At 45.6% G+C, this 17553-nt stretch overlaps 1 pseudogene; it reads left to right on the top strand.

Annotated features, from left to right (window-relative positions):
* The first annotated feature begins 5396 nt into the window (after positions 1-5396).
* Positions 5397-5514, top strand: LOC126429394 (5S ribosomal RNA; annotated as a pseudogene).
* Positions 5515-17553: the final 12039 nt, after the last annotated feature.

Raw genomic sequence — 17553 nt, 5'->3', positions numbered from 1 at the left:
CTTTCAAATCCCCTCAATCGACTCCAATATTTCTCACGCCTAAAGGGCCGTAGACGATTTCAGAGACCTTCATTGACTGGAGCAGGATTGTTTTCAGTGATGAGCCCCGATTCCCATTGAAGACGTGTCTGGTGACGCCCCAGACAGAGGTGAGATACTGACTTACTCGCCATACGGCCCGAAAACCAAGAATGATGATTTGGGGTGCCATTTCATTTCGTAGCTGGACCACTTTGGTTGCAACCGCGGCACCCTTACAACACAGCGCTATTTCGACGATATTCTACTCCCCCTTCATGGCAAGTCACCCTGGTCTTACATTTAAGCAAGATAATGCCCGCCCACACACGGCGAGAGTTTCTATTGCTTGCCAAACCCTACCTTCGACAGCAAGGTCGCCTGATTTCTCCCCAGTTGAGAAAGTTTGGAGTATTATGGGTAGGGCCCCTCCAAGCAGCTTCGGATTTTGACGAAATATTTTTGTGGCTGCTTTGCCCTTTCTGTGCAAAAGTAAGGCTAAATTGTGCAGAGTAAAGAAGACTAGCTTCTCCCTAGTCCTATATGGTACTATTATTTTCAGATTGTGCCTGATTCTTCACAATAAAATGCAGAAGGTTGTAACGTATTCTGAGGTTGTCGCTAATAGGCTAGGCCTAATTTTTAAACAGATGCTTTTATGAATTTCGAGGGAAAGTAAGCTAATTTTCTAATGATTTCATCACCAAAATCAGAAATTACGGGTATAGAAAATGCTGCTGGACTCAGCCGGCCGTTATGGCCGAGCAATTCTAGGCGCTACAGTCTGGGACTGCGCGGCCGCTACGGTCGCAGATTCGAATCCTGCCTCGGGCATAGATGTGTGTGATGTCCTTAGATTAGTTAGTTTTAAGAAGTTCTAAGTTCTAGGGGACTTATGACCACAGCAGTTGAGTCCCATAGTGCTCAGAGCCATTTGAACCATTTTTTTGTTGCTGGACTCAAGTATTTGAGATGGTCTATAATACCTATTTGATTACCAGTTAATGTTGTGATCAGTATACAGATCCAGAAATTTGAATAATCAGTTTTACATGTTTCCTTTCCCTCAAGCTGTTTTTATCGATTATGACGTATCTTGCATTGTACAGAATTGAATGAATGTTATTTTTTCCCCTAAGTGACAGATCATTTTACCGAGAACTAATCGTTAATTGATTTGAATATTTCATATACTGTTCGTTATTTTGTCGCAATTCTGTTGGACTTGATAATAGGCTTGCGTCATCAGCAAATGGCGCTAATTCTGATTTTTGTGGGAGGTTGTTTACGTATAATAAGAGCAGGAGTGGCCCCAGAATCGAATCCGCTGGAACACCAGTAAACATTTCGTTTCGGGAATATCGAATTTTGGAAACCACCCAAAGGTATTACCAAGAGCACCAAAAACAGTACACCCAGTTTTGTTCATTTATTTCGTTGTCAATTTACTAGTTGCCTTCAACAGCCCTAAGTGAGATATATCAAATAGTTCTATAATTTCTTTCCTGCATGTCGGTGTTTATTTGCACCAGAGACAAATGGTACTATGTCTTCAGGCAAAGGAAGGTTCTTCCAGGACGTTCAAAAAAGACGTATTTCTTCTTCTTCATTGCAGTTTAAGGATGTGACATTTTGTGTTAAGCTGCTGAGCATAGTTACGATGGTAGGGAGTTTTATTTGCTGAGCCCTCCTCCAATTTTCAATCTCTCGCTATGTAATGGACGTTGCAGTGTTATTCCTTACATTAAAATGCGTTTAAGCACTGAGCTATTTTTCAGGAGCTGTAAGTGTAGATTTTGTTGAAACCGAGTAAAAGTATTCTCGAATTTTGTAAGCAGCTTGCTAAATGATAGCTCATAATCATTTCTCAATTATATTATTTTGGTCATGACCTAAAAATAGTTGTTTAGTTAGAATCTAGCACTTTTTTCTATGTTGATGAGTTAAATGTAGTGAATACCTGTAACGGCCTGGTGAGGTCGTCATCATAGACGATCAACCGAAATTTGAAATGTATTCAGGAAAAAGGCAGATGAAAGAAAAACTGAACTAATATGCATGTCTGAATGAGTAGACATACTGACAGTTCATAGCTGTACGAAATACTTCGAAATTAATTCCTTGTTGTCTCATTCTTCTGTTGCGGGAATCCAAGTAAGCTACAAGCTGAATAAAGTAGACTTTGACAGAAGGACGCAGACAGTGTGACATATGGAAGGATGGGTCGGTTGAGAAGCATGCACAAATACTCGAAGAGAGTAAGGTGATTGCATGCGATAAGCGGGAAATCTAGGTTCGTGTCGCGGTCCGTAACAAATTTTCGTATGTCATTATTGGGTAATATATCTACATAAAACACAGCTGTCGTCATGGACTTCACACCCTGTCAATTAATTTCGAAGAATAAGAGTTGAAGGAAAATTTCTTAAAACAGCACCACTCACCGAATGCCTGTATAGCAAGTGAAATTTCCGTTGTTATCATAACCAAAACATTTTATTTGTAAGGTTTTCACAATGTTCTGAAAGAATACACTTAAAGACCAAATAATGTTATTATCGATTAATATTACTTTATACATCTATAGTCCAAGTGGGATACCATTTAGGGTGACCACACTGAACGTAAGCCTTTATTCTCTTTACTTCTGCGATACGATTTCGCAGAAAGAATTTCAGCGCCGAATGAATACGTAAGCAGCGTAAAAAAAGGAATCAGTTAAACTCTTAACGACTGAATCTAATTACTCTTAGACGAGTTTTAAAAACCGCAAGTCATAGTTAACTTTGAAGCAGTTTCCAGCGGGAATACTCAAGCGTGCCGGAGAAAATAGAAAGAAAATTAGTTTGAAACCTATCTGCGGCGTTTACCATTGCAAATGCAATCACATTACGTCCTCAGGGTGGCTTCCCGCCACGTTTCCTCCTCCCACGTTCTCATCTGCGGTCTCCGGCTGCCTCCGCGGAAGTACGGCGGACCGTGAGTGCACCTGACGCTGGAACAAACGCCTCGTATGTAACGCTCTATACTCGGAAGAAATAACCAGTGCGGGCTATCAGGCTCTGTCCGCACGGCACACGTACTGCCGCCTGCGAACAATGCAAATGGTCCCGGCAGGTGTTCTGGAAGTAGCGTCCGTAAGGAAAGCGCCATCGGATTTCCAAACTTAATGCGTTGCCAGCAAGTGGTGAAACCCTTCCGATGGTTATCAAATTATCATGTAACGGTTTCTGTAGCGTTATGCAGCCATAACAACTCGAGTCTCAAGCAACGCTTTTCGCGGCAATTCTGTGGTCAACACGTCATCTTTGTATCCCTATAAAGGGCGATTTTTTCCATCGTGTATAAACTCTAGAGACTGATGGATGAGATGATATGGAACAAAAAAGGTCTAATGAAATCATTTCCGAAAATACACTGCTGGCCATTAAAATTACTACACCAAGAAGAAATGCAGATGATAAACGGGTATTCATTGGACAAATATATTATACTAGAACTGACATGTGATTATACTTTCACGAAATTTGGGTGCATAGATCCTGAGAAATCAGTACCCAGAACTACCACCTCTGGCCATAAAAACGGCCTTCATACGCCTGGGCATTGAGTCAAACAGAACTTGGATGGCGTGTACAGGTACAGCTGACCATGCAGCTTCAACACGATACCACCGTTCATCAAGAGTGGTGACTGGTTTATTGTGACGAGCCAGTTGCTCGGCCACCATTGACCAGACGTTTTTTCCAGAAAGGCCCGTACAGGACCTGCAACATGCGGATGTGCATTATCCTCCTGCAATGTAGGGTTTCGCAGGTATCGAATGAAGGGTACAGCCACAGGTCGTAACACATCTAAAATGTAACGTCCACTATTCAAAGTGCCGTCAATGCGAACAAGAGGTGACCGAAACGTGTAACCAATGGCACCTCATACCATCACGCTGGGTGATACGCCAGTATGGCGATGACGAATACACGCTCTACATGTGCGTTCACCACGATGTCGCCAAACACGGATGCGACCATCATGATGCTGTAAACAGAACCTGGAATCATCCGAAAAAATTACGTTTTGCCATTCGTGCACCCACGTTCGTCGTTGAGTACACTATCGCAGGCGCTCCTGTATGTGATGCAGCGTCAAGGGTAACAGCAGCCGTGGTCTACGAGTTGATAGTCCATTCTCCTGCAAACGTCGTCGAACTGTTCGTGCAGATAATTGTTGTCTTGTGAACGTCCCCATCTGTTGACTCGGGGACCGAGACGTGGCTGCGCGATCCGTTACAGCCATGCGGATAAGATGCCTGTCATCTCGACTGCTAGTGATACGAGGCCGTTGGGATCCAGCACGGCGTTCCGTATTACCCTCCTGAACCCACCGATTCCATAGTCTGCTACCAGTCATTGGATCTCGACGAACGCGAGCAGCAATGTCGCGATATGATAAACCGCAATCGGGATAGGCTACAATCCGACCTTTATCAAAGTCGGAAACGTGATGGTATGCATTTCTCCTCCTTACACGAGGCATCACAACAACGTTTCACCAGGCAACGCCGGTCAACTGCTGTTTGTGTATGAGAAATCGATTGGAAACTTTCCTCGTGTCAGCACGTTGTAGATGTCGCCACCGGCGCCAACCTTGTGTGAATGCTCTGAAAAGCTAATCATTTGCATATCACAGCATCTTCTTCCTGTCGGTTAAATTTCGCGTCTGTAGCACGTCATCTTCGTGGTGTTGCAATTTTAATGGCCAGTAGTATACTTGGTTTCCATGTTAGAGACCTTTTACTCAATGATACTTCGTTACAGAGACTGCGGTCTAATACGCGCTGTAGCATGCAGCCACACTTACAGCATGCATGATTTCCTCCTAGAGGGTGGTACTGTTCCTCATACGTCATGCCCTACTCCCTCTCCTGCCACAGTAATTGCTAATGTTGTGTACGATTCACTTCTCTTGCTGACTTATCTTGTAGTGGATGTGATACAGTGTTGTACACAGCGGTTCCGTATTCGAATCGAGAGCTTGCCGACATGGTCTTTACTTACTGGAAGGCAAATGGCAACGGGCGGCGGGAAACAAGACTGTATCAGGAGACCTGTCCCCGCTGACAACAACCACAGCATTCAATGTTTGGAACAGTGTTTCGCCGTTTGTCTGAGACAGGGTCGTTTCAGCAGGAAACCGTGAAGGACGTGCCCGAAATGTTCGGACACCAGACTTACAGGAAAATGTGATTAACACTGTGGAAGCGGACCACTGTGTCAGACCAGGCATTTGGTCCGCCACTACAAGGTAAGCCTCGGATAACTAGACAACATACAAGCAAATCGCACTAACGGTTTTTATTACAATAAAGTAGATTGACAATAGCCAACGGCCTTGCCGCAGTGGTAACACCGGTTCCCGTCAGATCACCGAAGTTAAGCTCTGTCGGGCTGGGCTAGCACTTGGATGGGTGACCATCCTATCTGCCGAGCGCTATTGGCAAGCGGGGTGCACTCAGCCCTTGTGAGGCAAACTGAGGAGCTGAGCGTCTCCGGTCTCGGAAACTGACATAGGGCCGGGAGAGCGGTGTTCTGACCACATGCCCCTCCATATTCGCATACAGTGACGCTTGCGGTCTGAGGATGACACGGTGGCCGGTCGGTTGCTTTGGGCCTTCATGACCTGTGCGGGAGGAGATTGACAATACTTAACTCTGGGTCGCAAGCAATTGGCGACATGCAAATAATCAATGTCCTTCGCTATATACTATATCCCTGAAAGTTAATCATATAAATCACAAATCACGGCTCTTCTAGTGCTTCTTACAGTCCAGGTCTATTAGCGTCTCTCTTCTAGCCCGGGTCACTAGTGCGGCCGAGGCTGGCAGGAGCGGCGCTTCTATTCTCTTCGGACAGAGGCCGCTGCTGTCGTGGTGCAGTCCCAGTCAGCGTGCAATTGGCTGACGTCGCCTCACAGCCTTCTCTGTAGTTACGTACTTGATCTTCGTGCCGGCCCTTGTCGTTATGCCAGAACATTCCTCGTCCCCAAAGCGACGGGCCGTCGTCGTATAGGGAGTGCGACAACGGAGGGGGAGGCAGTGGCCGCATCGCTGTACCGGAAGTTGTGGTTGCAGGGGACGTCAAGCTTCCGCTCGTACCCCGCCATCCGGTCTTCGCTCTGGTGGAAACGTCCCGCGGAAAACGACCAGAAGGGTACGCGTCCACCTCCTGATGCCATGAACCAGATGAAGGCTGCGACTACTGCCGTGTGGGCGAGTCTAGTTCCATCGGTAGGACAAGAGGAGGCGGAGGAAGCGGAAGCTCCATGAGGTCATCTGGCGGCTGCTTTTTTTAGATTAGATTAGATTAGTTTTTCGTTCCATAGATCCGTGCTGAGGAGATCCTCGTGGATGTGGAACATGTCAATTTTTTAAAGCTGAAATAACAATACTAATAGTATGAACATGTACAATACATCATTTGTTTCTACTAATAAACTCGTCAATGGAGTAGAAGGAGTTGGCCACTAGTAAGTCTTTCAGGCTCCTTTTAAACTGATCTTCATTTGCAACTACATTTTTTATGTTTGCTGGCAAATTATTGAAGATGAGTGTTCCTGAGTAGTGGACCCCATTTTGAACTAAAGTAAGTGCTTTTAAGTCCTTGTGCAGATCATTTTTATTCCTGGTATTGTATGTATGAACTGAGCTGTTTGTTGGAAAAAGAGATATATTATTTAGGACAAATTGCATTAAGGAGTAAATATACCGAGAGGCAGTTGTTAGTATACCCAGTTCTTTGAAGAGGTTTCTACAGGACGTCCGTGAATTTACTCCACAAATAACACGAATTACACGCTTTTGGACTCTGAAAACTTTTGTTTGACTTGAAGAGTTACCCCAAAATATTATACCATATGACATTATGGAATGAAAGTAGGCAGAGTATGCAAGCTTTTTCATTTTTATGTCGCCTATGTCTGCTAACACTCGAATTGCAAATACAGATTTGTTAAGGCGTTTCTGCAGTTTTGTGGTGTGCTTCTCCCAACTGAATTTATTATCAAGTTGTAATCCCAGGAATTTAAGACTGTCAACCTCTTCTATCTGCTCTTCTTCATACTTTATGCACATGCAGGTTGGAAACTTCTTACAGGCTCTGAATTGCATATAGTGAGTCTTTTCGAAGTTTAATGTCAGTGAGTTGGCTTTAAACCATTTATTAATATCCATGATAATATCATTAGCAGATCTTTCTAGAACTACCCTTGACATACTATTAATTGCAATACTTGTGTCATCTGCAAACAAAACGAACTCTGCTTTTGGCAGTGTAACTGATGAGAGATCATTAATGTATACAAGAAAAAGCAATGGCCCTAAGATGGATCCTTGTGGGGCACCACATGTAATTTCTTCCCATTCTGATGATAACCGATGACTTAATTCATTAGTCCCTTGCACTGACACCCTTTGCTTCCTGTTAGCGAGGTATGACTTGAACCATTTTGCAGCACTGCCCGTGACACCACAGAATTCTAATTTATTTAAAAGGATATTGTGGTTCACGCAATCGAATGCCTTTGACAAATCACAGAAAATACCTGCTGCTTGTAACTTGTTATTTAATGACTTAAGTAAATTTTCACTGTAGGTGTAAATAGCCTTCTAGATATAAGAACCCTTCAGAAATCCAAACTGTGTTCTTGATAATATGTTATTTGTGGTCAGATGGTTGAGCAGCTGTCTGTACAGTACTTTTTCTAAAATTTTTGAGAATGCTGGCAAAAGTGAAATCGGTCTGTAGTTTGATGGTATCTCTTTATCCCCTTTCTTGAATAGAGGCTTAACATCTGCATATTTTAGCCAGTCAGGAAATGTCCCAGTTATAATTGACTGGTTACACAAGTAACTTAGAATAGTACTAAACTCACAAGAACATGCCTTAATTAACTTTGTTCATATTTCATCGTAACCACTAGAAAGCTTTGTTTTTAAAGATTTTATTATGGAAGTTACTTCTTTTGGTGAACTGAGTCACATATTCATGTACCTGAAGCTATTTGTAAAGGCTAGTTTCAGATATTCAAGGGCGTTATTTACTAATCCTGACAGTCCCATTCTATCAGTAACGGATATAAAGTACTTGTTAAATAGATCTGCCACACTATGCCCGTCGGTTACTAATGTGTCATCTACCCTTAGTGCTATTTGCTCCTGTTCCTTTCTGGTTCTACCAGTCTCCTCTTTCACTATAAGCCATATTGTTTTTATTTTGTTCCCTGACATTGCTATCTTCTTCTCGTAGTGCATTTGTTTAGATGTCTGAATTACTTTTTTCAAGTGTGTGGCCGCACTGTCCTCTGGATCAGTGAATCTGGGGAAAGACACTGAAAAATCATCGTGCACATGACAGTGGCAAAGTTGATTTTGATGACGGCCCTGCAAGCCATCTGGACCTGAAATAATATACACGCAAGTGCCGAGTCGACGGACGATCTCGCTTCGCGCCCACCGTCTGCTGCCGCTAAAAACGCTGTAAAACAATCATCCGGGACGAAGCGATTCTTGCGGCCTTCCTTCGGCGCCGGATGTCGAGGAGGGTGGAGCAGTGTGCGATGCCGGCGGCCGTGAAGCAATTCCGCCGGCGATGGTCCATCTCGTGGGTGCCAACGATAGGAGGCGAGAAACAGTTGCAATGCTTGATCCCTGGTGTGTGCGGAACGAAATTTAGCCATTTGCTGCTTGAAGGTTCTGACAAAACGTTCCGCTTCGTCGTTTGACTGTGGATGGAACGGTCCACTACTCGTTAAATACTGTATCCCTCTGCGTTCACAGAATGCTTCAAATTCATTTGACACGAAAAGAGGGTCGTTGTCTGACACTATGACTTCAGGTAAATCTTCGAGGCAAAAAATAGAGGACAACACTGAAAATCGTGCTACGTGACGTTGTCGAGTTCATTGGCACAGTAAAAGGAAACTTGCTATACGATCAAACACTATCAACCAGCGAAAGTTGCAAAATGGTTCCGCAATGTCTATGTGCACACATTGCCATGGACTCTGCGATGTAGGCCAAGCAGGGAATTTTTGTGGTGGAGAGGACTGGTTTTCCACACATGCGTGACACTGTGACGTCATCTGTTCTATTTGGGTGTCCATACCCTCCAAGTACAGTCTTCACGCGCTAACTGTTTCGTACGAACAATCCCCCAGTGCCCTTGGCGAAGTAACTGCTACACTTCTTTTTGCAAAGCTATAGGGATCAACACATGTGTCTGTCCACTGCCATTTTGAACAAGAATCACACCTTTCTGCACAGCGAGGCTATGCTGACGGACAAAGTGTCGGCGCACGACAGAAAAAAAATGTTCAAATGTCTGTGAAATCTTATGGGACTTAACTGCTAAGATCATCAGTCCCTAAGCTTAGACACTACTTAACCTAAATTATCCTAAGGACAAACACACACACCCATGCCCGAGGGAGGACTCGAACCTCCGCCGGGACCAGTCGCACAGTCCATGACTGCAGCACCCCAGACCGCTCAGCTCATCCGGCGCGGGGACGCACGACAGAGTTCTTCATGCTATTCATTGAGTGAGGTCAAGATGTGTGAATATATTTGAGCAAAATGTTCAAATCTGAATCAGCTTCCATGGCCTGTGTAATTTTCCTATAGTTCCATGGAAAAGATAGAAGCAATTCAGAATCTTGAGCATCTTTAGGTTTGTTAAAAGCTACTTGGCACTCATCAGACCAAACAAAGAGGACATTCTTGCAACGCAAGCGATGCAATGGAACCGCTATTTGTGCAGCATTCAGTATGAACGGAATATAGTAATTCATTTTCCACAAGACTGACTGCAATTCTATGACATTGCAAGGAAATGGCAAATCTCGTATGGCTAACATATGCGACTAAAGGGGACGTACACTTTGACTGTTTATGACATGACCAACATACTGCAACTCAGGTTGAAAAAAATTACACTTGTCCAGTCTACACTTTAGTTCTGCATCGGATAACACACGAAACAAAGCACGTAAATTTGCAATATGTGCTTCAGGTGTACGACCTGCTACGACAATATCGTCCAAATAGTTTGAACAATTTGGCACTTATACCGTCAGCTGCTCCGAATACCGCTGGAAAATGGCGGGTGCGAAAACACTGTCAAAAGGCAAATGCAAATATTTAAACAAGCCCAAATGAGTATCCACTACACAAACTTTTTGAGATTCTTCATCGAGCGATATTTGAAGATTTGCGTCGTGGACATCAATTTTTGAAAAGTAGTGACCATCGCCCAACCTGTCCATGAGATCCTCTGGGCGTGGCAACGGATAAGTTTATCGGTTGACCGTAGACTTAAAATTAACACTGAGGTGAATGCGCCCTGAAGGTTTAGGAAGCAAAATCAGTGGACGTGCCCATTGACTAGCTTGTATGGGCGCAGTAGCTTCACTGTCTCGCAATTTCTTAAGTTCAGCCGTGACTTTGTCCCGCAATGCAATGGAAACAGTTCTGGCCTGGCAAAATTTAGGCTGAGCATCGTCTTGCAGGATAATATGTGCAAAAAATTGTTAGCCTTGCCTAAACATTCAGAAAAGAGCTCCGGGAATTCTTTTAGCATGGAACACATTGTCCTGAATTTTAAAGTGAAACAAATCAAAAGACTCAAGACCAAATATGTTCCCGCGCTCGCGTGATTGTAGCACTGTGAAAGCCACTGTTCCCGTATGCGGGCGATACATAGCAGTCAAAGTAAATTTTCTGAGAACTGGAACATCTTGTCCATTATAAGCCGGGCGTGGGGAGCCTAACAGTTCATATGTGTGACGATTTAGCAATGTGACAGAGGCACCCACGTCCAGCTGAAATGTCACACATTTCCCACAAAGAAGTATCTGAACAAAACGTTTGTCTGATTGGCGTATCACTGAAGAAACTGCATCCTTGCTAGGTTTTTTAATAACTGTTGGAAACTGTTAATGTACTGCATTAACGACATGGGCCTTGTGACTAGATTTTTGTGAGTGGGCCGAATTCTTATGTTCGTTCCATTGCAAAGATACTGATTCTACATGTCCTTTTCTACCACCGGCGTAATACTGAGAGGGGAGGGGGGTGCTGTGTTGGCTTTTGTGCCATGTGCCGTGAATAACACTGAAGAGCCGGCCGCGATGGCCGAGTGGTTCTAGGCACTCCAGTCCGGAACCGCGCTGCTGCTACAATCGCAGGTTCGAATCCTGCCTCGGGCATGGATGTGTGTGATGTCCTTAGGTTTAAGTAGTTCTAACTATAGGGGACTGATGACCTCAGATGATGAGTCCCATAGTTCTCAGAGCTAATAACACTGAAGGCAAGACTTAATTCTGTTCGCCTGTGTTGCCGCCTGGTTAGCGAATTGCTTAAAGTGTTGTTTACTCTATGTGACTAGCGCAAGCTGCCGCTGAATGGGCTGATCACAGCAAACAAGGGACTCAACCCGCCAAACACCTGGCTGCTCAAATTTATCAGCTGACAGGGCATCTGAATCGTACTGGTCTAGTATATGCACTACCTGCTGAAATGATGGATCAGACTGTTTCAAAATCTGTTCTCTGAGTTTGACATCAGGTACATTGTACACGATCACATCACACAACATAATATCTGAATATAAAGCACCACAAGCACATTTAAATTTTCATTTCCTTGTCATACGGCCGGCCGGAGTGGCGGAGCGGTTCTAGGCGCTACAGTCTGGAGCCGCGCGACCGCTATAGTCGTAGGTTGGTAACCTGCCTCGGACATGGATGTGTGTGATGTCCTTAGGTTATTTAGGTTTAAGTAGTTCTAAGTTCTAGGGGACTGATGACCTCAGAAGTTAAGTCCCACCCATAGTGCTCAGAGCCATTCGAACCTTGTCATTCCATGCATATCTGTTTCCCACACACGATAAGTTTGTTCTGACCAATTTTTGCCACTAAAGAATTGATACCTAGCTGCTACCACATTCCCTTGATGGTCGCAATAAATAGTTAGCGACTGTACCACCTGTTCATAAGTAAGGTCACTCCGAGTGGCGTTAGGAAATAACTGCCGGCCGCTGTGGCCGAGCGGTTCTAGGCGCTTCAGTTCGAAACCACGCTGCTGCTGCGGTCGAAAGTTCGAATCCTGCCTCGGGCATGGATGTGTGTGATGTCCTTAGGTTAGTTAGGTTTAAGTAGTTCTAAGTCTAGGGGACTGATGACCTTAGATGTTAAAGTCCCATAGTGCTCAGAGCCATTTGAACCACTCTGAGGAAATAACTTCTGAGTTTATCAGAACACTGCGCTTCCTACCACGGATAATAGATAAGGAAGTTTCACAGTACCTGGTACGTTGCGAGCGAGTATGTGTGCTTCGAACTGTTGCAACCACTCGAGCCATTCCTCTTCTTGTTCACGAAACTGTCGAAAAGGAGGTGTAGCAGTAGGTGTTGGTGAAGGTGGTGCTTGTTCCGTCGGGCGCACAGCGTTGGCCAGTATCTGCTGCACTGTTTTGAGCAACGTAGATACTTGCTGCATCTGGAACTGAAACATCTGCATTAACTGTGTTGCTTTTAACGCTTGCGGTTGTAGCCTCTGAGCAGGGGGCGTGATAGGTGGGTTGGGAATTTTGAAGAGACAAATGCAAGAAACAGACAAGGCAAGCATGAAAAATATGGACAAAAGCAAAGAAAATTTCTGCAACGCCCACCTGAAAACACTCCTTAGCAAAAGATACTGCTAAAGCAAGTAAATGCCCCCGCAAAGTAAAGACAAGAGAGAATTAAGACGCCATTCCGCCGGCAGGCACAGAGTTCTTTTGATAACTATTCGTCAGTGTGGAATCCTGCCCACTCTTCTCTTTTAGGATGCCGAGGAAGTTGTTTTCTCGGATAACTAGACAGCATACAAGCAAATCACATTAATAGTTTTTATTACAATAAAGTAGATTGACAGTACTTAACTCTGGTTCGCAAGCAATTGGTGGCATGCTAATTGAGTGCTGATGGACATGGTCTTCAAGGATAGACGAATACTTTTGTTCATCCATTGTGCCTTTCATAATGACGGAATCACCAAGGGAATGCTACGGAAACATTCCACAGACCATAAGGCTCCCTCCTTGTTTGCTTTCAGACGTTTCACGCCTTACACCCCAGCTGCCATCTGTCTGCTGGAACATAAGACGTAGTTCTTCTGAAAAGAACTCCTGCCACTTAGTTGAGGTACTGGCGCCTAAATTCCAGCCTTCGGCGCCGATGAACAGCAGTCAGCAAGGGTGCAAGAATCGGGCGCCCACTGCGGATGGCCATATGCAGTATCGTTCCCTCAACGGTCACTGGGGAGATACTGTTGGTAGCCTCGTGGTTAACCTGGATGGTCAGCTGCTCAACAGTTGCTCGTCCAGAATATCTCCGCAGCCGTCGATCACCTTGCCACCTATGGCCCGTCTCACGCCACAGTTGCCTCGGCGCTGGTTTTGGATAGCGCCATTCTGCCATCCACGGTATACTTTAACCAGGCCGGGACGTGAACAGTTTACAGACTTAGCCGATTGGTAAATGCTTCCACCCTTTGCGTGAAAGGCAATTATCATGCCATTTTGGACGTCAGATAAATCACTCCGTTTCCTCATTACGACAACGACTGCGCTGTTGCCGCCTCCCTATCCCTCCCTCCGTCCTTCCCCCCCCCCCCCCCCCCCCGGCCCACGCCACCCCCCACCCCCCCGATACACTTTGCGCCTGTTGATGTTTCACAAATCATGTTACACACATCTATAGGTTGTAGTGGAGACTTTGTAGATCAAGTTTTCCACCGGAACTCACGTCTGGAACCGTCATCCAACGACACTACAGAGCATCAAAGTTATAGGCGACAGCGGCTATAAATGTGTATGTATACAGGGTGGTTTCGTGATAATGTTACAAACTTTAAATGATGATGGAGGCGGATAAATGTATCAGTTTAAGGTAAGGGTACCTGGTTCGGAAACGAACAGGGGAAAACCATTCTCGCACCTCAGACAGTGGAATATATGAACGGTATTTTTATTGCTAAGAACGTATGATATAGAACTTTCAGAGGTGATAGTATGGACCAAAACAAGAAAAAATCTCTTGTAAACATGGGCTCTAAAATGCATACCTGAGCAGCAATGAGCACTTGTTCGGTAGAGGAGATATGTGTCACACAAGCGAAGATGAATAATTGCTTATTGTTCCTCAGGTATGCATTTTACAGCCCATATTTGCTACAAATTTTTTCTTGTCTTTGCCCATACTACGACCTCTGAAAGTTGCGTACCCTAAGTTCTTAGCAACAAGAGTACCAGTACATGTATTCCTGTATTTCTCCGTCAGAGGTACGAGAGCGATTTTCGATTGTAATTTTCGGCTCGTTCGTTTCCGAACCATAGACTCGTACTTTAAATTGATACATTTATCCATCATCGTTTAAAGTTTCTAACATTATCACGGAATTATCCTATAAATACACTCCTGGAAATTGAAGTAAGAACACCGTGAATTCATTGTCCCAGGAAGGGGAAACTTTATTGACACATTCCTGGGGTCAGATACATCACATGATCACACTGACAGAACCACAGGCACATAGACACAGGCAACAGAGCATGCACAATTTCGGCACTAGTACAGTGTATATCCACCTTTCGCAGCAATGCAGGCTGCTATTCTCCCATGGAGACGATCGTAGAGATGCTGGATGTAGTCCTGTGGAACGGCTTGCCATGTCATTTCCACCTGGCGCCTCAGTTGGACCAGCGTTCGTGCTGGACGTGCAGACCGCGTGAGACGACGCTTCATCCAGTCTCAAACATGCTCAATGGGAGACAGATCCGGAGATCTTGCTGGCCAGGGTAGTTGACTTACACCTTCTAGAGCACGTTGGGTGGCACGGGATACATGCGGACGTGCATTGTCCTGTTGGAACAGCAAGTTCCCTTGCCGGTCTAGGAATGGTAGAACGATGGGTTCGATGACGGTTTGGATGTACCGTGCACTATTCAGTGTCCCCTCGACGATCACCAGTGGTGTACGGCCAGTGTAGGAGATCGCTCCCCACACCATGATGCCGGGTGTTGGCCCTGTGTGCCTCGGTCGTATGCAGTCCTGATTGTGGCGCTCACCTGCACGGCGCCAAACACGCATACGACCGTCATTGGCACCAAGACAGAAGCGACTCTCATCGCTGAAGACGACACGTCTCCATTCGTCCCTCCATTCACGCCTGTCGCGACACCACTGGAGGCGGGCTGCACGATGTTGGGGCGTGAGCGGAAGACGGCCTAACGGTGTGCGGGACCGTAGCCCAGCTTCATGGAGACCGTTGCGAATGGTCCTCGCCGATACCCCAGGAGCAACAGTGTCCCTAATTTGCTGGGAAGTGGCGGTGCGGTCCCCTACGGCACTGCGTAGGATCCTACGGTCTTGGCGTGCATCCGTGCGTCGCTGCGGTCCGGTCCCTGGTCGACGGGCACGTGCACCTTCCGCCGACCACTGGCGACAACATCGATGTACTGTGGAGACCTCACGCCCCACGTGTTGAGCAATTCGGCGGTACGTCCACCCGGCATCCCGCATGCCCACTATACGCCCTCGCTCAAAGTCCGTCAACTGCACATACGGTTCACGTCCACGCTGTCGCGGCATGCTACCAGTGTTAAAGACTGCGATGGAGCTCCGTATGCCACGGCAAACTGGCTGACACTGACGGCGGCGGTGCACAAATGCTGCGCAGCTAGCGCCATTCGACGTCCAACACCGCGGTTCCTGGTGTGTCCGCTGTGCCGTGCGTGTGATCATTGCTTGTACAGCCCTCTCGCAGTGTCCGGAGCAAGTATGGTGGGTCTGACACACCGGTGTCAATGTGTTCTTTTTTTCATTTCCAGGAGTGTATATACCGGGTGATCAAAAAGTCAGTATAAATTTGAAAACTGAATAAATCATGGAATAATGTAGATAGAGAGGTACAGATTGACACACATGCTTGGAATGACATGGGGTTTTATTAGAACCAAAAAATACAAAAGTTCAAAAAATGTCCGACAGATGGCGCTTCATCTGATCAGAATAGCAATAATTAGCATATCAAAGTAATACAAAGCAAAGATGATGTTCTTTGCAGGAAATGCTCAATATGTCCACCATCATTCCTCAACAATAGCTGTAGTCGAGGAATAATGTTGTGAACAGCACTGTAAAGCATGTCTGGAGTTATGGTGAGGCATTGGCGTCGGATGTTGTCGTTCAGCATTCCTAGAGATGTCGGTCGATCACGATACACTTGCGACTTCTGGTAACCCCAAAGCCAATAATCGCACCAACTGAGGTCTGGGGACCTGGGAGGCCGAGCATGACGAAAGTGGCGGCTGAGCACGCTATCATCACCAAACGACGAGCCCAAGACATCTTTCATGCGACTAGCAATATGGGGTGGAGCGCCATCCAGCATAAACATCGTACGTTCCAGCCAGGCTGGGGATGATGCGATTCTGTAACATATCGGCGTACCCCTCACCCGTCACGGTAGCCGTTACAAAACCAGAATCACGCATTTCCATCTGTCGGACATTTTGTGAACTTTCTGTTTTTTCGGTTCTAATAAAACCCCATGTCATTCCAAGCATGTGTGTCAATTTGTACCTCTCTATCTACATTATTCCGTGATTTATTCAGTTTTCAAATTTATACTGACTTTTTGATCACCCGATATATATATATATATATATATATATATATATATATATATATGTGTGTGTGTGTGTGTGTGTGTGTGTGTGTGTGTGTGTGTGTGTTTGTGTGTGTGTTTGTGTGTGTGTGTGTGTGCGTGTGTGTGTTCAGAGTGGAGAGAAACTGTGTCACGGAATTTTAGCCCTGGATAGCTGATGCCAGTAGGAACCAATATTACTAATGTTGTGTAGGTCGACGACGCGCTACAGAAACATGGCGCGACGCGCTCCGATTGGCCGTGGGATTGCCGGATATCTGGACAACGCTTGGCCGGGAATGCTTTGCCTGCCGGAGATCGCGATTTATCCAAGATGGCCCGCACGCTCTGTGGTAGAGCGCCAGCCTTCCACTCTGGGGCCCTTGGGGCGAATCCGCCGGGGTCCCGACTCATCCATTGTAGTTTCATGATAAGACGTACCGGGAACAAACCTGTTAACAGCTGTTAGTTCGTGTACAGAAAGCCTTTTACAAATCGTGTCGGCTCTGAAAAGGGCTCTTTTTGTAGGTAGGACATTAAAGCAGGTGCTCAAACTGGCGATCCTCTGACGCGACACAAGCTTGGTAACTTCGAACGGTGTTTTGCCGAACTCTTTCAAAGATTCCTGACATTACCCTGATGTGATTGGTGGCATGTTGAATGCGATCCATTAAATCCTCTTCATTTCTAGGTGGTTCGCGTCCAGGTGGGTGAATTAGAACCTTGAAGAATCCCCACAGGAAAAAGTCTGGTGGCATGAGGTCTGGTGATCGCGAGGGCCATGTCCTAAGAGCA

This window comes from Schistocerca serialis, chromosome 1 (assembly GCF_023864345.2).
Source record: "Schistocerca serialis cubense isolate TAMUIC-IGC-003099 chromosome 1, iqSchSeri2.2, whole genome shotgun sequence".
NCBI lineage: Eukaryota > Metazoa > Arthropoda > Insecta > Orthoptera > Acrididae > Schistocerca > Schistocerca serialis.
This window is presented reverse-complemented; position numbering and strand designations above follow the sequence as displayed.